General features: G+C 42.5%; 1 protein-coding gene across 4 annotated transcripts in view; it reads right to left on the bottom strand.

The window, feature by feature from the left end:
- Positions 1-21,357, bottom strand: part of OPCML (opioid binding protein/cell adhesion molecule like) — a 339,391-nt gene that overhangs the window by 95,490 nt on the left and 222,544 nt on the right. The gene's annotated exons all lie outside the window — the stretch shown is intronic.

Here is a 21,357-nt window from a genome sequence, read left to right as displayed (position 1 = left end):
CCCTCTGAGAAGTAGCTTGCTTATCTCTCTGCCAGTTAGCTGAAAAATACTCTTTTTCATCCCAGGCGAAACAAACCATAAACTAGAAATTAAAATACAGCTGCAATCCCAAGCTTGCTTAAATAAAGGTTAATTCCATCAAAATCGATAGGACTTGCTTTAGTGCAAATGTGTTAAGGGTAGGCAGGTGAATGTGAAATGTATTTGTGGTTCAGGTATCTTTGTGTGGAACAAGGTTCACCTGTGAGGAAGGCAGTTTTCTTCTTTTACCCCAGCCCTGACTGCTGCTAGGCAGCTTCAGTACAAGATATGAAAAAGGCATTGCAATTCAAACAATTCAGTAAGGACTTTTGTAGGAGGATTATTCAGGAATTACTCTGAATGTGCAGAGTAAAACCAGGGGGGAAAACAATCAAAAGGTTTGTTTTCCTCCTCTAATGTTCAAAGAAAAATAATGGATCCCCCAGCCTTTTTCTTCCAATTTCCCCACCCCAGTGTCTGAAAGCTTTTGTTTGTGCACCTGGATTAATAAAAATGGAGCAAGGAATAAAACGAATACCGTGGTTGGAGTCTATTATCAATCACCCAGTCAAGAAGAAGACGAGGATGAAACTTCTGAAAAGCATATTGCCAGTGTTTCATGGTGGCATGATGTTTCAAGGGGTTGGACCAGTTGGCCTTCTGGCCATTTCCAACTTTATCATTCTAGGATTCTATGAAATTGACTATTTTACTTTCTCTTGATCTTCAACCAGTGAGTTGCATCTCTTTGGCAAAGTGAATTTTAGGCATGGGATGCCCTATCTTGAGCAGCTTGTACAGGGGCAGCTAAATACATTTGATCTGATTCAATAAGCTTGCCTCATACATGAGCAACTGAGTGTATTTATAAAGATTTGGAATAATGAAGTACAGGATGCCACCAAGGCCTTTGCATTATTGTTGCATTTAATTATGCATGTTTTCATTCTATTGCAAGTTGTCTTGAGTCTTCTTTTCGAGAAAGTTATCTAAGAAAAATAATGATTTTAATAATACTAATACTAATAGTGTTTTATGGATCTTAGATTTGATTATGTATGGATGTTAAGCTATCTGATGGGCATCATTTCGGAAGGATGTTATGACAGCATTATATCAACGAAGCTTTTGTGTTTATATTTTCAGATATATATTGAAATGCTCATAGCTTTGTGTGTCTATGTATGTGAGTAAAATCTAAGAGAGCACAAATGGGCTTCTACGTGTACATGCAATTTAAAAAGGAATGGGGCTAAATAGGCTTGGCATGTTACTTTTATACTTTGCATGTAAGTATGAGTCAAACTTGCTCCTATCTGCAAAAGCCCACTTTTTTCATCTACAAAGCCCACCTTGGGTTGTTTCTTGGACTGAAAGTGTGTGACAAAGTATTAGAACCTATCTTTATCTTGATGACAGAGATTCAGTGTTATCATTCTAGAAAGGAGAATGTAGCTGTCAATGAAAATGTTTTGAAAAAGCTGAGTTACATTTCTCTCTTCCCTCTACCTTCTCTTCCCCAAGCGCACCCCAGTGATACACCTTTCCTTTTCAACTGGAGGACTCAAAATCATTTCAAAATATCTTAAATGCTCCGGGAAGAGGAAGGAAGAAAAAAGACTGTAGCTTTCAATCTGTTACTCTGCTCATGGCAAAATGATGTGCAGCAGATTTAGAGGACAGCTGATGCCTTGTGGAAAGCTGGAAAACAATCTATGAAGAGAAATGATTCAGCCTTTTTAAAATCTACATTTCCCCCTATATTTCTGTTCACTGGTTCTTTATTACAAAGGACACTGGTGCAAAAACATGTTCTTCAAGGATTCATCTGTGTCTCTGCTGTTTATTCCCCACCTGAATCATAATCTCTTGTTTGTGCCTTCACAGTTGGTTGCTATGGAAGTTATTATGTCCTTGGTATCTCACTTTCACATCACAATGGCCATAAAAGGGAGAAGAATCTTGTTCAAGGAGAAGGTGGGTCCCCTTTGGGCTCAAACTAAGGTCTGTCCTGGAACAGCAGCAAGAGCTTACTCCAAATGAACAAATGGTTTTGCAGTGTATATTTAAATGAAGGAGATTATCCAGGATTACAAGAACAGACATGGGAGATAAAGTCAGCCATCACCACAGGCAAGGTGAACAGCAAGCCAACTCTGACAGGGGAAGCAGACAAAAACCCTAGATACCGGGCACCTCCTGACAAGGAGGATTATAGAGTGGTTTTCAGGTGTGACCCACTTTTTAAACTTTTAAATTAAAATACGATTTGAACTTGGACTTTGTCAGAGAGTCTCACAACTTCATAGAACAGGAGTCCCCCAAATGTCGAGTGTACTCTTGCAATGGCTGCCATGGGGACAGGAGGACTTTCCCTTTCACACAATTGCGGCCATGCTTGCATGGCCAATCACAAAACATCTACTTTCCCAAAAAGAAACTTGTGAGATTAATGTAAATCTTCCTGGACAGGAACCTACATGTAAGACGGAGCTGCTGGGAGAGGCCAGAAATATGGTAGAGGCCAAGAGAGACTTTTTAGGTTCACATGGGCACTTATGGACACCACACTGGAAACCCAAAGAGCATAGGGAATGTCCCTTTTAATTCTGCATAAAATAGAACAACCCTTTAATCTGCCAGTCAAAGGAGGAGGCTGGAAGAGGAGAAACTTATGTGGCAAGGTAGCCCTGCAGAGGCATATTTCTTCTAAAAAATATCTTGTCAGTTTCCTCTTTCATATGCCCACCACTTTGTTTACCACACAAGATCTATAGTCCCTGTTTGTCATAGAAACTGTAAAGTTCCACTTCTAGGCTAGGAGAAGTTGTGAATGAAGAGGGTGAAACCATCAAGAATATTTACAAGAGAGGAATATGTCTCTGCAGGGTTATAGAGTAGACAGGTGGACTTGTGATTATGAGCACATACGCAAGATAATGTCTCAAAGTAATGCAAAAATGCAACATTGGTTTAGCAAAAGTCAACAGCCTCTCAATCTGTGCAAACTGCCACCATGAAAGAAAAGTCCATGGATTGGCCTGACTCACTACAGATCACATCAATCCCAGCAGGAGTGGGGTGGATAGCAGAATGAAATCCACAGGACCAAACTGGAAGGATTAGTCAAGTTTTTGCCCTTGAAATGGAATTCTTATACAACCCGATCTGTTTCAGATTAAAGAACCTGCAGCATCACCTTGTTTCTGTGTCACTTCGTGTCACTTCTCAAAAAAGATAGGTGTCCTCAATCCTTTCCATAGATTTCTTTTCATGCAATTTCATATTAAATTGTGGCAGTGAGCCCAATTCTTCATGCATTTCTATACACAGTGGCCTGAATTCAGATTTCACCCCAGGAATTTGCAAGTACACACTATTTTGCTCTGCTGAAAACTGGAACTGAATGACAGGAAATGCTTCAGCTGCTTCCCTGAACTCTTGTATATTTCTTCAACCAAATCAGTTAAGTCTACTGTTTAGCCTTCAATGACAATATACAGCACAGGATGTGTGGAAACCTTGTCAACCAGGACAGTCCAGTGTGGCTACACATGGAGGATTGGGTGACCCCCAGGAGAAAGCAAAGTGGATGTCATTGAAGATGGGGAGGGAAAGAGGCTGCCGATCGCACACCAGGGTGGCTCTTACGGCTTCTTCAGCCTTCCCCATCTCCTCTTCCTGCCCTTTGCTGATACAGCTTTGGTAACCGGTGAGTCCACCTGGACATCATTTCCCAGAAAGTCTAAAATGCGGTGAAGGGCGAGAGTGCTGGGGTTCAAACCAGCAACATGATTGTGGATTGTTCCTTTGGGTTTGACATGACATGTGGTAGGATGCCTTCATAGGGTAGTTGACCCACTGCCCAGCCAGCACTCCATGCTTCACAGAGCTCTATCAGCTAGAGAATCCCTCTCACACTACAGGGAAGAGATGGTCTTTTATTGCTGCACACTCACCCCTTTCCTGTTTGAGTTCATCTGAAAGGGGAGAATAATACAGAGGCCTTATAGTGCAACCAGTAACCATGAGTACCTGCATCCCATTCCTACCTGTTAGTGCCTGATCCTGGGTGCATTTGATGGGGGAGTTTGGTGAGTGGATGGTCAGAGGCCACCAAAAAGGGCACAAGGACAGGTGCAGAAGATTGTCCTTCTGCCATTGTGATCTTGATTAGAGACTGTGCATGATGGTTTATGGTGAACAAACTGTGCAGTGGAGACATAAACTTCCCGGAAACTGCAAAGCCGGCAAGATCTCTGCATCATCCTGTGCAGAGCTTTTACCTGCATTACTGGGCTACAGCTCCTGGAATACCCCCTGAATGCTCCCACTCAGATAATGCATTAAATCATGTCATGTCAGATCGGATCCCCTTCTATTTATGATTGTTTCTCTCTCCTATGTTGTATTTTGTGAAGATCAATGATAGGGAATGAGAACAAATTATTATGAATTGCAAGGATATAAATACACCCCATGATTCCAGTGACATCACAAACCACTCAAGCTGTGCTCTGGGGGTTTGTAATGATTGTTTCCAGATCATCTCTCAGCGTGTGTATTTATAGCCTTATTCACTGCTTTCTCCATCCTTATTATTCATGAAGTACAAAAGAAAAGAAGGTACACAGAATTCTCCTCTGCATTTCTTCCCAGTTTTGGGGGGTTGTGAATTACATGATCTGATTAGTAGTGGGGAACCAATCAGTTATGGACCACTGTCCTTCCATTTTTATTTGTGACCTGTAGCAAATGAGTATGTGCTTGCCTAGTGTTTTCTACTGTTTTCTGTTCATACCTTATTTTTCTTTTTTTTCATTTCTTTTCTCTGACGTGCATGAGAGCATCTGTACATAGACTGAAGAATCACAGTGCAAAGCAGAAGCTCGATGTAAATACATGATCACATTTATTTATTTTTTCTTTTGGCAGTATGCTTTAATCAGTGTTTATACCTGCTCATGCACGTCAGCAGATGGTGGAAAATATGAGTTACAATATGGGTCAATTCAGCAATACCTTGTAGAGCATCTATGGGTTAAAAGAGAAGTGGGGCAAAACGAGCACAAAGTTCACCACATGGAACATTAAGTGAAACTGAGCGACTTCCATACATCTTCAATTGCATAAGACTTGGCCAGTCCAAAGCTTGCTTAAGCCGCCCCGAGGCTTCGGCAAGGGGCGGCATAGAAATGTAACAACAACAACAACAACAACAACAATAATAATAATAAAAATGATTTCTTCCTCCATTCCTCCTCTACTTTTAGGTGAACCAGTTCCTTCTTTCATCTGTGTCTACACTGAGAAAGGAAGTTGTTTTTGTTTTTCTTTTCTAGCCATGATAGGAACAACTCATTATGAATATACAATTACATTTTGCACCATGTTTGCAAAATCCCTAATATGGCTTTCGCAGGTCTCAATCATGGCTTGTTTTCATGATGGTTTGGACTGCTGCTACTAAAAAGGTAAGTGATTTTAAAATGGTTTGCCACAAGGGAGGCTTTCCTGGCCATCAGCCTCAAGGGGCCCCTTCTATCTCTCAGTGCCACATTCACTTTCTCAGAAGCTGAAGAGAACTTGAATCCTCTTGAGGTCATCTGAAGGAGGAAGTAGCAACTAAGGATGTGCTAACTGGCAAAATGAGCTCACCAAATTTATCTGAATTCCATCCTGAAGTGCATTCCACTCAGAACGTTATCAGATTGCAAGCTGTGCTGTTTCGGGTTTGTATGTTTCTTCTTCCTTTTGCTTAAAAATCCATGCATCCATTGTGTGAATCCTTAATGTATGCATTTTTCTTCTATCAATAAAAGTATATTTGTGCGCATTTTTCAAAACTACACTTTTTCACATGCATTTCTCAAAAGGATCCATGCTATTGAATGCATTTTGGGGGTCCATAAATCACACTGAAAGCTCAGAAATGTATGGACTTAGACTGCATTTTGTATCTGAGTCTGTTTGTAGTACAGAAGGGGAGGTTGGGTCCAGCCAGATCAAAAGCCAGTTTCTTATGCATCACCACTAGCAACATCATCTTCCATGGGCTAGGAGGATAAGGAGCTACTGCTGCAAGTTGTTGTTGTTGTTGTTTTGCTTTAAGAGGGTGGGCTAGCAATGGTGTGCTGACAGTTGGGAATGCCCCTTCCCAGGAAGGCACTTGCCCAGGGCTCCCTCAGAGCTGGCCATCTCCTGCATGGGGAGGAGCTAATGGCTACAGATCACCCAAACTAGAATCCCCAGTGGGTGGGTGTTGGAGCTACAGGGTCCAGGGGAAAAAGGCTCCCACTACCTGGTCTGTGGGATTGCAGGCGGCACAGTGGTTTAAGCCACTGTGCTGCTGTGCTGGTAGATCAAAACGTCGACAGTTCGAATCTGCACAACGGAGTGAGTTCCCGTTGCTCCGTCCCAGCTCCTGCCACCCTTGCAGTTCGAAGGCATGCAAATGCAAGTAGATGAAAAGGTGCCACTTCGGTGGGCAGGTAACAGCGTTCCGTGCACTTCAGTGTTTAGTCATGCCGGCCACATGACCACGGAGAGTGTCTGAGGACAAACGCTGGCTCCCTCGGCTAGGAAAAGGAGATGAGCACCACCCCCTAGAGTCAGGCATGACTGGATGTAACATCAAGGGGAAAGCTTTACCTTTTTACCTGGTCTGTGTTCCCTGTTTTCCTCTTGGTATGTTGGGAGATAAACATTTGTGAATGCGACAGGTATGGAGAAGCAGCCTGAAAATTCCCCACTGGCCAAACATACAGTTCTCTTTCACATCTGAAATATCAAAGGTGTGTTTGTTTGTTTGTTTGTGCATTTGTTTGTTTGTTTGGCTAAGGAAAGAGTAAGTGTGCGTGCATGGGAAGCCCTACCCATATTGCCTTGTTTGTTAAAAATATAAAATAAAATAGCCTAAAAATTGCTGATAAAAACATGATAACTGAGTCTCATTACAGCCAAAGACAAGTCTCATATTTTAGCATTTTTATTAAAGCTTTTTAAATTACTGAGTGTCTGGTATATTCAATACCAGCCTAAGTGATTTATATTAGTCTATCCCCAGATCCTCCATCTAATAAATAACTTGGCAATCTCCTAACCCATAAATATCCCCAGCCCAGGCAAAAAGCAATTAAAGCAAGTTTTCCCCCTTTTTCCCTTTCCTTTCCTTCCCTTCCCCCACCTGCTTTTTAATGCTGGTTCCCAGCACTTCAGGCTGCAGTGTCATTGGTTGCTCTGCTTGGATTATTTCACACCACTTATTCTGGGATGGAATGGCACAGGGAGAAGGAGAAGTCAATTCCAGCACACCCCCATATCTGGAATTTATGTTCTGGCTCCAATTTAAAAACAAGCCACATACAAAACAATTTTTAAACGTTAAACATGTCACAATGATGCAGAGATGTTACCGAGGAAAACATTATTTCCAGCAACAAGTGTTTCTTGGCCGCCTGAGACAGCTTAGGCTGCTAAAATATTGTTAAAAAGCACTTCAGGAAACAGTTGAGCCAAAAAAACATGTTTAAAATGCTGCAGAGTTAAGCACTGAGACAGCAGACTAAAATGTTATTAAAGGCTCCCAGGCTGCCACTCCAGAATATATTTCAGGTTAATAAGGTTCACTTTCAAGCCAAGGAAAGGACACTTATATTTTATATGGGTGGGGGTGGGGGTCAGGAGGAGGCAAGGTAAGAGGATGGAAGGGTGGGTGGAAGTCCAAAGTCATAAACCAGAAACACCTCAGAAAATGATTTTCCTGTTAACCAGAAATTTGTTCACTTTACTCTTATTGCTTTGGTGGATTTGGAAAAGGGAGGTGCATGGTTAAATTCAGACAACCTGCTTCACAACACAACATGGTGCTGTTCCAAGAATCCCCTTCTGTATTCACAGAAAAGACATGTTGAGGTCCTTCTAGGGACAATGTTGACTACTTCAGAAAGCAGTAGAGGATGGGTGGCAAGCCTGAACATGGAGAAATCTCAAGTCTTCTCCACCTATAGAAAGTACTGGCAACATTATGGATTCATTGGAATGACACATGCCTGAATCTTCAGTCAAAAATCTCTTGGGAAATGTGTCAGCTCCAAATGTAGCACCTTCTGTCTTGTTTCTTGACAATAGGGTGGCTAATTCATAGTGAAGCCTCTCCCCAAGTTTTTGGTGTTCTTGTTGGGCTGTATGGGAAAAAATCAGTTTCTTTTAGACCAGGCTTTGAATAGTTATATGTCTCATAGGCTGGGGTTCGTGTCCATGAAGCATCCCAACCTTTTCGTCTCTAAAGACCAGATTTTCCATATTTGCCCTCCTGCCCCCTGAGATCGGCAACAGAGGCCCTCCTCCGGGAACCCTCCGTGAAAGACATTAGGAGGCAAACTACTCGGGGGAGGGCTTTCTCTGCGGTGGCACCCCATCTATGGAATGCGCTCCCCAGAGAGGTCCGCCTGGCGCCGTTGTTATTTGTTTTTCAGCGCCAGGCTAAGACCTTTTTATTTCAATGATATTTTAATGATGTTTAATATCAGTTTATAGGTTTTAATATGCAGTCAGGGTGGATCTGGATTTTATCTGTATTATTTTTTATTTTATTTATGTAAGCCATCCCAAGGCTATGCGATGGGACGGCATACAAATGCTCTAAATAAAAATAAATAAATAAATAATAAATAAATAAAATAAAGACACTAGATCATTGCTGAGCCAGGATTACACAAGATCTTCAGAGACGTGTCAAAGCCCACCTCAAGGGAGAGGCCAGGCTGCATCAGCACCACCCTCAACTTTTTCCAGGTTGGATTAAAAACCAAGTCGATGAAACACGGACAGCCCTTTCAAAACTGTGCAGAAGTAGGATAATGAATGAGATCAAAATGTGTACTTTTGAGAAATTGTACATTTGATGTATATGTTCAGAAAAAATGCACACCAAAATATCTGTGCACTTTTCTGTGAACAGCAACATCAGCAATGAAACAGGCTCACAGCCTGATTCAGACATGAGTTGGAATGAGCTTTGTGGTGGAATTTGGACAACCACGGCAAATTTGGGTTCTGCTGATTAGAACATCCTTCATTCCAGTTGCCACTGCTGCCAGGGGTCCGAGGTGAGTCCAGAAGAAACAGTATGCATATGTGCACAAACAGATTGCAAAAAAGCAATGCACTGCCAAGCAGCACTGGATGGGTTCCAGGTTCCAGCTTTCTCCTTGACATGGTGTCCTGGATACTGTTTTGGAGTGGGGCACTGTTTGCTTCTGCTCCTCAAATGGCAAAAGGCCTCAAGCTGGCCTGCTGCTCAGAAGGACCCAGTCTGTACCATCATGATGGAAATGCTAAGCAGGCTCAATTGTCCAGTGTACAACTGAACTGCATTCTGACACCATGTGGCTAAGGAGACAGCTTGGAGAGCATCCAAGGCCCATGGTGTTGAGGGTCTTCCTCTTAGTCTGCCTTGAAAAGCAAACCAGGTTAGGTATTTAATGCTGCAGCATTAACTCCTGCTCGGTTGCTCCCTTCCCTGATGTCTCTTACTTTGCACTTAGGGTCTGTTGGAAGTTATTAGGGTGCTGCCAGTTACTAAGGCCAACAAATTGATGGTGCTGGAGAGATTCCAACCGAAGAGCAGCCCTGTATCTTAGGCTCTGCAGGGGTGTTTGCCAGCACCCAGATGTTCAAGCAAACAAGCGGTTGCTTTTTTGCCATCATCCCCCCACCCCACTACCCGGAAAAGTGATTTATGCTTTAAAATCCAAGGGAAGGAAGCCATAGATGACTGCTTCTCAAATGCCAAACAAGAACCAATTTCCCATTCCCAGTGTTCCTTCCAACTCAACCAGCTGTTTCACACACATCCAGATCAGTTTACAAATCTCATTCATTTTTTCATTTTAATTATTATGATAGTCCCTCCTGATGCCCAAATCCTCTGAACAATCTAGACAACAATCCATAATTTTTCCTGCATTTGAGGGGGGGGGGAGAGAGAGAGAGAGAGAGAGAGAGAGAGAGAGAGAGAGAGAGAGAGAGAGAGAGGCAGGCTAAGAAGGAAATTAAACCATGCTGGCCCCATTCCAGGCAATAGGTGAGAAATTGCATCTTTTTGTCAAACAGCAGCTTTTCAATGCATCCCAGAGGGCATTTAAAATATGCCTTGGGGTGTGCATGACAGTCCTCCAACCTCTCCTAAAAGAAGCTGCAGCTGACAATAAGACTGTTGACAGCAAGCTTATTCCCACTGAATGGCAGCTGAGAACTGCCAGTCCAAGAGGGACAAATCCTCTGCCTGATGAGAATGCAATAGGCTTGCACCAGGCCAAGAAAATCCAGCCACCATGCATCTTGAATGGTCCTTCAGAGGCTCCTTATGAAGGGGATCAGCACGTGCAAAGGGTTGCTGGCTTGCATGAAGAAGGTCCATGTAGGGCTGGAAAAACTTCTGCCTGAAACCCTGGAAACCCGCTGGCAGTCGGTGCCAACAATTCTGGGCTGGAAGGTCTGACTCAGTATGAAACAGCTTCCTCCATTCCTAACTTACTCATACTGCTGCTCTTTCCCTGACCACCATCAACATCACCTCCATCACCACCAAAAACCATCTCTATGCAGAAGCTCTCTAGGCAGTTCAAAAAAGTTGCAGGTTAATGCCTGGTGGGGCAACTTTCCAATCCTGGTATTCTCCAGATAATTTGCAATGCAACTCTTGACAATTGGTCATGCTGTCTGGAGCAGATTGGCACTGAAATTCATGCTTGAAGAGTCCCAGAAGTATCATCATCATCATCATCATCATCATCATCATCATCATCATCTCACATGTACCAGGGCAGAAAACTGGACCTTAAAAACAGGTCCAAGAGTAGCTGAACCCAAAGAAGTATGGGATCCAAAAGATAACTGACTTATTAGAAGCCTTCAATGATAGGAATGTGTCTTTCATAACTGCCCAAGGCAACTTTATCTTTTTGTCCAATTTGGATGTGTTTCCATAGCTGCAAATGTTCCTTAAGACACACCAGGGAACAACTTATCCCTGCCTCCAACATGATATTGCCTTAAGCATTTGAAAGTCAGAATCTTGTCCATGTATGATGGTGAGAGTTGGACTATGAGGAGGTCTGGGTGCTAAAGAATTGACACTTTTGAACTGTGGTGTTGGAGAAGTTTCCTGAGTCAATCCTAAAGGAAATCAACCCTGAGTGTTCTTTAGAAGGACAGAGACTGAATATGAAGCTCAAATACTTTGGCCACCTAATGAGAAGGAAGGACTCACTGGACAAGAGCCTGATGCTGGGAACAATTGAAGGCAAAATGAGAAGAGGACAGCAGAGGTTGAGGTGGCTGGATGGGATCACTGGGGAGGTGGGTGTGGGACTGGGTGGACTCCAAGGGATGGTTGAGGACAGGAAAACATGGAGGAATGTTGTCCATGGGGTTGTGAAGAGTCGGGCACAACTTTGCAACTAAACAACAATCATGTCCATTCTTAACCTTGCTCTGTCTCGGACAAAATTACCTAGAATTTTCCTGGTTCGGGCTGTGTGTTTTTCTTCTGGTTCTCCTTGGCCATAATCTCTTCTCCTGCCCTTCATCACAACATACTGAGCTGTCTCAACCACAATCTTCTTTTATTTTAATCACCTTGGTAAAATTTGCATATGTCACAACACGTTGTTCAGAAATCAGAAATTTCATGACTGAATATAAAATATTCAAGTAGTGAAAATAGCCTTGAGGTGTTAGGTTGATTTCATACTGTTGCTATGGAGACAGTTTATAAGTATGGTTTCACATTTCCCACCCCTATATATTCCTGTCCTGGGTTTTAGGTATATATAATCTAAAACGGAAACCCTCAAGGTATAATTTGAGCCAAGACTCAGCAGTGCACTGGTTATGTTCTATACCATTGTAGACTTAGGATGAGTTGCAACATTTTCAAAATGCATATATCTTTAAAAATGTACAACTTCCTTAAATTACATAACTTTCCAAAAAATGCACAGCATTCTCAAACTGTGCTACTTATGGAAAATGCAGAACTTTTTCAATATGCACAACGATCTCAATTTTTAAATCATTTGTGCTTCAGTCCATGGAGGGCATTGGCTCTGTTTTGGAAATCTATGCCATTTTGAAAAAATGCACAACTTCACATTCAAAAATGTTTGTTTTGTGCAACCTTCCCATTCCTGCAAAATGAACAGCAGGCACAAACAGCTGAAATGATTGGGGAATGAGCTGATGTTTGGAGAATCTTGATAAGTTCAAACATTGCTTGTTTGCCCAACTTTAATGAAGTGTTGCCTTATTACATTGTCCACTACTCAAATATTTCTCATGAATTGAACAGTACATAAAGTTTATGAAACAGTTAATACACAAGGAAAGTCATAGTCCCTCTGTCTCAAAACCAGTGCAGGTGATGATGATATTTCTATAGCATCATCAACCACATGCATAGAACTTTAAGGGGTACATGGTTGATTGCTGCCCTATGGAATTTAAGGTTTAAAATGTGCCATAGAAGATGAGGCCAGGAAGCTGGTTTATAACAGACCAGACTACTTTGTCTACATAGAACAGTATGTTTGTTTCCTTTGTCTCCAGAGAAGGTCTTTTTCTTAATCTGATAACTGAAGCTCTTTTAAAAACTTGTGCTGGCAGGGACTGGACATCAGACCTTTGACATGCAAAACATGATCCTATCTCTGAGCTATGGACAGTCCCTTATAAGGCCAACAAAAGGGTGTGAATTCTGGGGAAGCATTAGAAGGGGGAGGGATTAAGAGAGGGAGAGAGCAAGAATGAGTGAGTCTTGAAGGTTTTTTGGAATATGGATGTGTTTGAATCAATGTAATTAGAAGGTACAATTCACTGGAGAAGACCCTGATGCTTGGGAATGATCAACAGCAAAAGGAGAAGGGGACTGCAGAGGATGAGGTGGCTAGATGGAGTCACTGGAGCAGTGAGCGTGGGCTTAGGTGGACTCCAAGGGATGCTGGAGGGCAGGAGAGCCTGGAGGAATGTTGTCCATAGGGTCATGATGAGCACAACTTTGCAACTAAGGAATGAATTATCTGTTTCAACTGTCTTCATCACTAACCCAGCCATTCTCCCCAAGGAAGGAGAAAGGCAACAACCATTGTTCCAGATCTTTCTGGAACATTCTTTCCCTGTCCTCCCTTCAATATTTGGAAAATTCAGAGCCACAGGAACATGACAAACAAGTGTTGTTTCAAAAGCAAACTGAAGGAAGTCAGAAGGGACCTATGGAGGTTAGTGGGGCGGGGGGGGGGAGAGTTTTCAGGATCCCAAGACACATTTGAGGAAAGCTTTTATAGCAGCACTTAAGACCAAGTGAGCAGTTACCATAGCAATAGGTAAAGGGAAAAAGGCTAATCCAGTATTTGTAACCTTTAGATTTCCAAAAGCACCCAGCTGGGTGGACAATTGGCATTCTTCTTTGTCTTTCAAAGCTAAGCTGAGAAATTACAACAACACATTAATAGAAGTGTGGGGAGATGGTTTCAAAAGGATTTTATTTTATTTTATTTTATTTTATTTTATTTTATTTTATTTTATTTTATTTTATTTTATTTTAAGAAATGGAAGAAACTCAGTGCCAAGATGCTCTTAAACAGCTGGCTGAACATTCAGGTGGGTGGGTAATGCTGTCCTCTGTGCAATGATGCAACATCAGAATACACAGAGGAGTTGTTTGTTTGAAAACATCCACATGTCAAACACTTACTCCACTGTGGGAAGATGGCATAACAAAAGAAATCCTTGTGTCTGCCATCTCATATGCAAGCAAATTTGGTTGTGTGTGTCTTGTGGACCTGGGGGTTCTTCCAAAAGAGCACTCTCCCATGCGAATTAGGAGGTGGCACCCAACAGATGGTGTGATATTATACTAGGATATCTGCATGGATCCTTGAGTCAGCTCTGAGATATAACTCAGCTGGAAATCTGCCAAGGAGGGCTTGGGAGCAATGGTGGAACATTACCCAACCACGAATCACAGTTTGATGCTGTTGAAAAAGCATGAGGCGTGAACTAGCCAAAGCCATAAATGCAAGAAAGAAGCGTTTTCTGCTTAGAAAAGAAAAGCCACCTCCCGTGGCTGCAGGGAAAGCCCTTCTCCCTTCCTCTGCTGCATTCTGAAGTAGTTAGTACAGCCCCGCGAGGGACTGTCCATATGTCTTCCCTGAATATGCAGAGGGGATTCTTGGAACGGCATAATGCCGCGCTGTACATCAGACTGTCTCAGTTAAACTGTGCACTTCTCTCTTGAATATCAAGAAATCTAAGTACCAGAGGGTGAGGGAAATGGAGCTGGAGGAAAGCAATAGACTCCTCTCGGGGCCCTTTGGGACTGACCAAGATGGCCACCCTTTCCCAGTGGCCATTTAGGTTTTGGGGAGGTGATTGCAGGGGAGATGGGAGATGTGGCCAGTGGCCATGGGATGTTAGGGCACAGTTAAAATCTGCTCTTCTTTGACCATGACACCATTTTGTAGGACACATTCTAGCAATTCAACCTGCATTTGATGAATCCAAACCATCCTGTGCTGATGAAAGTCATCTCTGTGTCTGTGAGCTGTGTAAACAGAAAATTCGGGAATTGACAGCCTGTGCTGTTCATCAACCCCAGGTTTGCTATAAAGTATGTTTCAGGCTCTCCTGCAGTAGATTTCCCCAAGTGAGCTATGGCAGAGGCACAGCTGCCCCCCCTTCCCATTACAGGAGCTTTCTCACTACACCAGTGTATGATGCTTACCCGAGAGCATCATATACTTCCACATCTTCTAGCAGAATTTGCTGCTGTGCTGTCTTGCCTTATTTTCACTTCTATATATTGCCTCAGATCTCAGTGCCTTGCAGGCTTTCCATGTATACATTATTCTCACTCAGAATGCAGACAGTGTGTTTCATTAGTCGTACGGCTCCTGCAGCTGGCAAAGGATGGTCCTACCTGAGTCCACTGTTGCTTATTATTGTGCCAAACATTTCTTCTGCAGTTCCTTTCAACTATTCTTATTTAGTTTGATAGGAAATGCATTGCTTCCTCCTCCCTGGAATGGGGCTGGCAGGATCAAACGGGAAGGCCATTTCAATGACATTTTCTTGGGTAGGGTTCTTGCAGTTCCTTTAGTTACTAAGCAGCTGAGGCATGGATATGTACCCATGGCAATTTTCAGGTGTGGACTTGGGTTTTTTTATTTTTTCCAAGCGCCTGCTCTGGCATGGAAATTTGCATGTATTTCTTGCATATTCCTCTCTATGTATGTTGTTTTGCTGTGCATCTTTTTCCAATGTGCTTCTTCTCCATGCACTTCCTCGAAATGTGCACATATTTTGTATCCAACTGTAGGTGTGGGGTTCGGGGAGTGCATATGACAGATTGAAAGTCTCATCAAAATGCAGATTTCTGATCTCAAATTTCATTCTTCCTTTGGTGTGGGGAGGTAGGAATTGAGTTGGCTCCAGTCAGTTTGCAGACCCAGCACATTCTTTGAACAACCCTGAGAACGAGGCAGAAAAACTGAAGTTCCTTTCAGGGGGAAAACAAACAAGCGAACAAACAAGCCAACCAATCAGCCTTTAGGAAGTGGAAGGTAGATTTGGCACCTCACCATTGGTTTGTCATCAGGGCTCGTACTGCAAGAATTCAAATAACATCCAAATAAATTTTGGTGTTTCCATTGCCAGCTAGGCTGCCTCAATCCCTGTGGGCAAGGCACGCACAGGAGTCCAGTCAGATCAACAGAATTATTAAAGAACAGTAGAGTTGGAAGGGGCCACAAAGGCCATCAAGTCCAACCCCCTGCTGTTGCAGGACACCACGTCACACCCTCCCAATTCATTTCCATGAAGCAGGGCAGTGAACACTAGTTAGGTAGATCTGATGTGTTTACTGCTTTTTAAGGCACAGATAAAAATTATTATTACAGATCATGGAGCTGCTCTGCAAAACAGAACTTCCATACACAATGGTAATGGGCTACTTATGAGTTGCCAGGGGCTGAGGATAAAGAAGGGTAGCCAACTTCCTTTTGTCTCGCTCCTAAACTTCTCTGAGACCTTTGGTGTGACACCTTCTGAGTGAGCATAACTAGCATGACCAATGGGCATGGATGATAGAAAGTGTAGTCCGTCCGGAGGACCAGAAGTTCCTTAGTTGGAAGGGCTATTTAGACCATCTAGCTTAGCCTGGACAGCATGATATGTGCATGTTTAAATTTTTATGAAGTCGTAGAATAATAATTAGTGGCTTTGGGTAGAGGGAAAATTCCTGATGCAGCTGTAAGACTGAAGAACAATGATCACTCTGTTATCTACATAATGGAAATCACGCATTCCCATTGTGCATTTGGCCATCTGAATTCCAAGAGCAGACACGCAAACACAGGGGCATGTGCTTTGCTCGACTCTGCACACATCAGCAGTGTCCTTGTGCCTGCAAGCACAGCTGAGCCATTCTGGGTTGCGATTCCATCGACCCCGTCTGAAAAGGCACACGACTGAATTTAAGATGCTTTTCCCAGCTACACCCTTAGGAGGTTACAAAATAGATCTGAACTATAATCCCCAATCACTATGATAGCAGGTATTGAATCTGGCCCTGCAATTTCCCCCTCCCCACCCCCTGTGGGGTGAAACAACACTTCCTGCTTTTCCCCTAAAATAATGTGGAAATTAAAGAGAATGAACGAAAGGAGAAAGCAAAGCTGGCAGCAGCTACAACCTTCCAATCATCCTTAAGTCATAATAGTAACTGATCCCACGTTTGCGGAACATTACAACAGAAAATCCCCCCCTCTTTTGTCCATAACTTGTATTCATTTCCAGGTATGACAGTTTCAAAGCCTCTGCACTGAATGAGCCAGCCCTGTCGAACGTAATGTATTAAACAGTTCACTAGCTTTACAACAGTCCAAGAATGTTAAAAATAAAATTGCGCCAGCCATGTGGCACACAATTGAGGGTTGCGAATGAAGCGCACTGTTGCCTCCAGGGGGACTTGCAATGCCACCAAATGTTACAGGTTGCCACATAATAGACAAGCAGCCCCCAGGAGCTCACACTAGGCTCCACTATTATCCCTGCACCAGCTCCACCGCGCACCCGATTTGGCATTGCACCCGGTGCAGACCTTGTTTAAGGCAAATGACCTAAGTCAAACTTCAACTTAATCAACAGAGTTTAACCCAATTGCCCACATGAACCAGCTCTTGGAAAGCTCAGCCAATGAGGTCGAGTGAAACAATCCTTGCCCTGAGGACAGAAACATTCGTCTCTGCGGCAGGAGAATGCATTTCCAAAAATAACAAATGGAGATTATATACACCCACACACCCGCATCGGCAGCTCCATCTCGCAAACTTAAATTGGATTATTGCATTTTAGAACACAATTATAGTCTTGAAAAAGGCTTGCTTGGTACAAGAACTGTGTGCACTTAAAAACGCAGGAAAGCAAACAGGAAAAATTAATTTTCCCTTACAAGAGACCAGACCAGACACCCAAGAGTGGCTGGATATTGCAAATAAGTTCATAAGCACCAGAATGCTAGACCTCTGTGGCTTTTAGTCTTATGCACCTTCCCTATATTTCAAGAACTGTCAGGGCTAGAACTGGAAACCTAAGGTCAACCCTGAGGGACCAGATCAAACACCTGTCTCATTTACCACCCTCTGGATTCACACAACCTGATTGGAAAACCCAAATGCAGAACATGAATGCAAAGCATTCCTCTGGTCACATCTCCTAGCAACTGACAACATACAGGGACATGGGGCCCTAATACCAAAGGTAATATACAGAAATCATTTTTAGTAGCCATTGATTGATTCAGTCACTGTGGATTTGTCTAATACCGCTTTAAAGCTGCATAGGTAAATGGTCATTGCTATATCTTGTGGTAACTGATTTTAGAGTTTTCCTATGTGTTGTTGTGTTGGGGTACTTATTATTTTATGTATTCATTCATTCAATTTGTATAAAATCCACCTGTTAGCATCATACTCTCTGGGCAACCATTACAACCGGGAAAAAAGATACTTCTTCTGTCTGTCCTGAATCTTTCGCTTTGCTACATGGATTCTACCCTCTGTGTGTGTGTGTGTGTGTGTGTGTGTGTGTGTGTGAGAGAGAGAGAGAGAGAGAGAGAGAGAGAGAGAGAGAGAGAGAGAGAGGCCTTCCTACCTACTTTTTCTACACCATGCATCATTTAACCCACTTCCTAGTTATGGCAGTAAGGGCTTTACACTAAAACATGCTGGTATGTTTGCCCACCTCTTCTCTCATCCCTGCCCCGCATATGAATGCAGTCTTGGGAGCACCTCCAAAATGGAATTTGGGTTGCAGGCTGAAGAAACAATTCTGCATCCATGGTGCCCCCTAGGAAGGACTCAGATGACACACTGGGGGCTTAATGTGCCCTTGAAAGACGCCTCTCACACCCACATCCCTCAGTCCCACCCCATACATAAAACTTCACATGATGCAAAAGAAGAGTTTCTATCTTAATTCTGAAATTATATTTTCTATGCCTCTGAAATTATACTATGACCCATTCTGATTCTTTTGCCTCCAAACACACCATTCTTGTGCAGTTGTTTAAAATAACATCCAACTTGAAGAAGAGTCCTATAAACATGGTAACTTCTTGGTAGACAGCCAGAGGCAAAAATGTCCCAATTAGTACAGAGCGTTTCCTTTTCCTCCTGTTAGCCTGCCTATGCACAAGAGCACCTGGGAGTTCTTAAGACTTCATGTCCTCTTTGGAGGTGCAAACCTCTTTGTTTCTCAAAATTTCTAAAAGTCCAAGTTGAAATACGCAAGCATATTTCTGAGAGCAGACCCTGCAGAAGCATCTCACTGGGTTGTGTCCACATTACTCCTATGCAGATTAGACCCACAGAAACAGATGTTACTACATTCATTTCAATCAATCCACCATATGTACTACTCACATGAAATATTAAAAACTATTCATAATTTTGCTTAATTTGCTCTGTTTCTGATTGGTGTCTGCAGGACTTACAAGGTTTGGACATTAGGTACACTTAGTTCCCATAACTATATATGAAAAATAACAGGCAACTTACTTCCAAGTAAATATGCACACACAAAATTGGGGTGTGTATCACTGCCCTGCATAAGCTTTATGAAAAACTGTTCATAGAGCAACAGTAAAAGGGCAAGACCATCTCCCTGTACGCCTCATAAATGGTTATAAAAATTAAGGTAAAACATGGAAGAGAAAGAGGACCAAAAAAAGACAGCTGCCATATTTTGTGGCCTCAGTACCTTCTCTGTCTTAGAGAAGACGCAGAAAGGAAAGGGACTTCATCCAGTAACCTTTCATCTGCTACTCTGGAACCTTCTAGAAGATTGGACAGGACTTCACTTCTTGGACTCAGAGAACGCTACTCTGGTTCATTCCTTGTAGTCTTTACTATGCTCATGTAATAAGAGCCAGAAGTTGCAAAACCAGCTGCCAGCCTTCAGAAGGCCTCTGCATTTTGCTGAGACATTTGTTCTTCTTGGTCGAGTTCTACTCCAAGACTGCCACAGTAATTTCTCTAAGGCTTTGCCTCCTCTTTTGGATGAAACATTGCCTCACTGGATGCAATCTTACTATAACCAATCTGGTTTGGCCCCACGAGTACCACAGCTGCAATTAAGACTCTTCTGGAAGTGAGGGCAGGACATTAGTATACAGAAGACAGAACTGGAAGAATGTGATAAGGCAACTAAGAAGGAAAACCCACAGGGTTTTTTTTCTCTGAAAATAAGTGAGTTAAACAAGCAGCAGCACCATATCCATGAAAACAAAGTTGTGAGTAGATATTCTAAATGATGTGCAATTAAGCCAACTTTGAATGCACAATGCACATTGATTCTGACCCACTCTGTAGTACCTAAAGAGATGCTTTGCCTTCTGAATGTGGAGCATGGTGCGCAATTAAGCCAATTGTGAAAAAATAATATATATGAGACACATACAAAGCTTCAGATCCTCACTGTAAAAGCGCCATGCCTGCTTTAATGGGATAACGTGCCAAATGTTCAGTGTCAGCATGCAAGAAGTACTAAAAAGACATCGACATGTCAAGATTTCATCCGTACCTAATGACAGTTCTCAAACTAGTCCACTGAAAAAAGATGCCTGAGGATGCCATCCTATGAGACTGCCTGCAACCTTCTAAACTCAGAGAGTCATGTCCATCCCACCAAGTACCACAGAAGCATATGTTGCCTCTGTGCACTTCCATGGGTGATTTTGACCACTTCAAAGCTTCCCCCTCCTTGGGAGAAGAAAGTGCAGAAGTAATGGGAACACTCCACTTGCTTTGGATTTTCATACTACTCCTGCATACAGTGTCTGGTCACGTCTTTAGGGGCTAAGTAGGATTTTTGATTTTTTTTTAAATTTTTTTTGGCAGGCAGCTTGATTGGCTGAAGGTTACTTGCTTCTTTTGCGTAATTCATACTGTTAAATGGAATCCGTAGTGTTATAGATCGACTTCATGTCTGGTCATATTTGGCAGGAGGGTAAGGGCAAAATTCACCTGGGGTCAAATTTGGTGAGCAAATTTTGGAGGCTTCATGCTCAGGGTTTTGCATCCTAGTGTGGAGAAATGGGTTATCTTATGGGGAAGGGGTGTCAGAGAAAGACTTCCATTATATAGCATCAACCTGAAGGGTGGTGGGTGGTCTGATGCCACCTTGTGGGGATTTGATGCCTCACCTGTCATTACAGGAAAGTCACCTGCAAGAGTATTCCCAACCTCTGCAGAACTGTTTTACATACGTGTGACCCAAACTTATACCAAAATGCAGTGGGTCTGTTTCTTTATTCCTTCCCAGTTTCACTGACAAATATTTATTTATTATTTAGGAGACCTTTTTATTCAAATGCCATTTTAATTGTTAATAGTATTTATTCATTTTATTCTTTGGCCAGGGCGACTTAATTTATGCTGTTAATTTATATTATTCTATGGAAGTTTATTTATGGATGTGAGACACCCCGAGGCTTTGGGGAATGGGGCGGCATAGAAGTCTCCTAAATAAATAAATAAAATAAATATATGTACTACCATTGATTAAAGCTGGTTTGTGTGCAGTTTTCAAAGGTACACATTTTTTCACGCACATTCTTCAAATGTGCACTTGCTGTCTAGTATACATAAATCACAGTAAGCTCAAAAATGAAAAGGCTTCATCTGCAGATTGTATTCATCTGCAGATTGTATCCTGGTCCAAAAGGTGAGACCTGAGTATATCTGAGTATATCCTGATGAAAAACAAATCAGAGCA

The sequence above is a fragment of the Varanus komodoensis genome, unplaced genomic scaffold (genome assembly GCF_004798865.1).
Source record: "Varanus komodoensis strain SLA01 unplaced genomic scaffold, ASM479886v1 scaffold35, whole genome shotgun sequence".
Taxonomy (NCBI): domain Eukaryota; kingdom Metazoa; phylum Chordata; class Lepidosauria; order Squamata; family Varanidae; genus Varanus; species Varanus komodoensis.
This window is presented reverse-complemented; position numbering and strand designations above follow the sequence as displayed.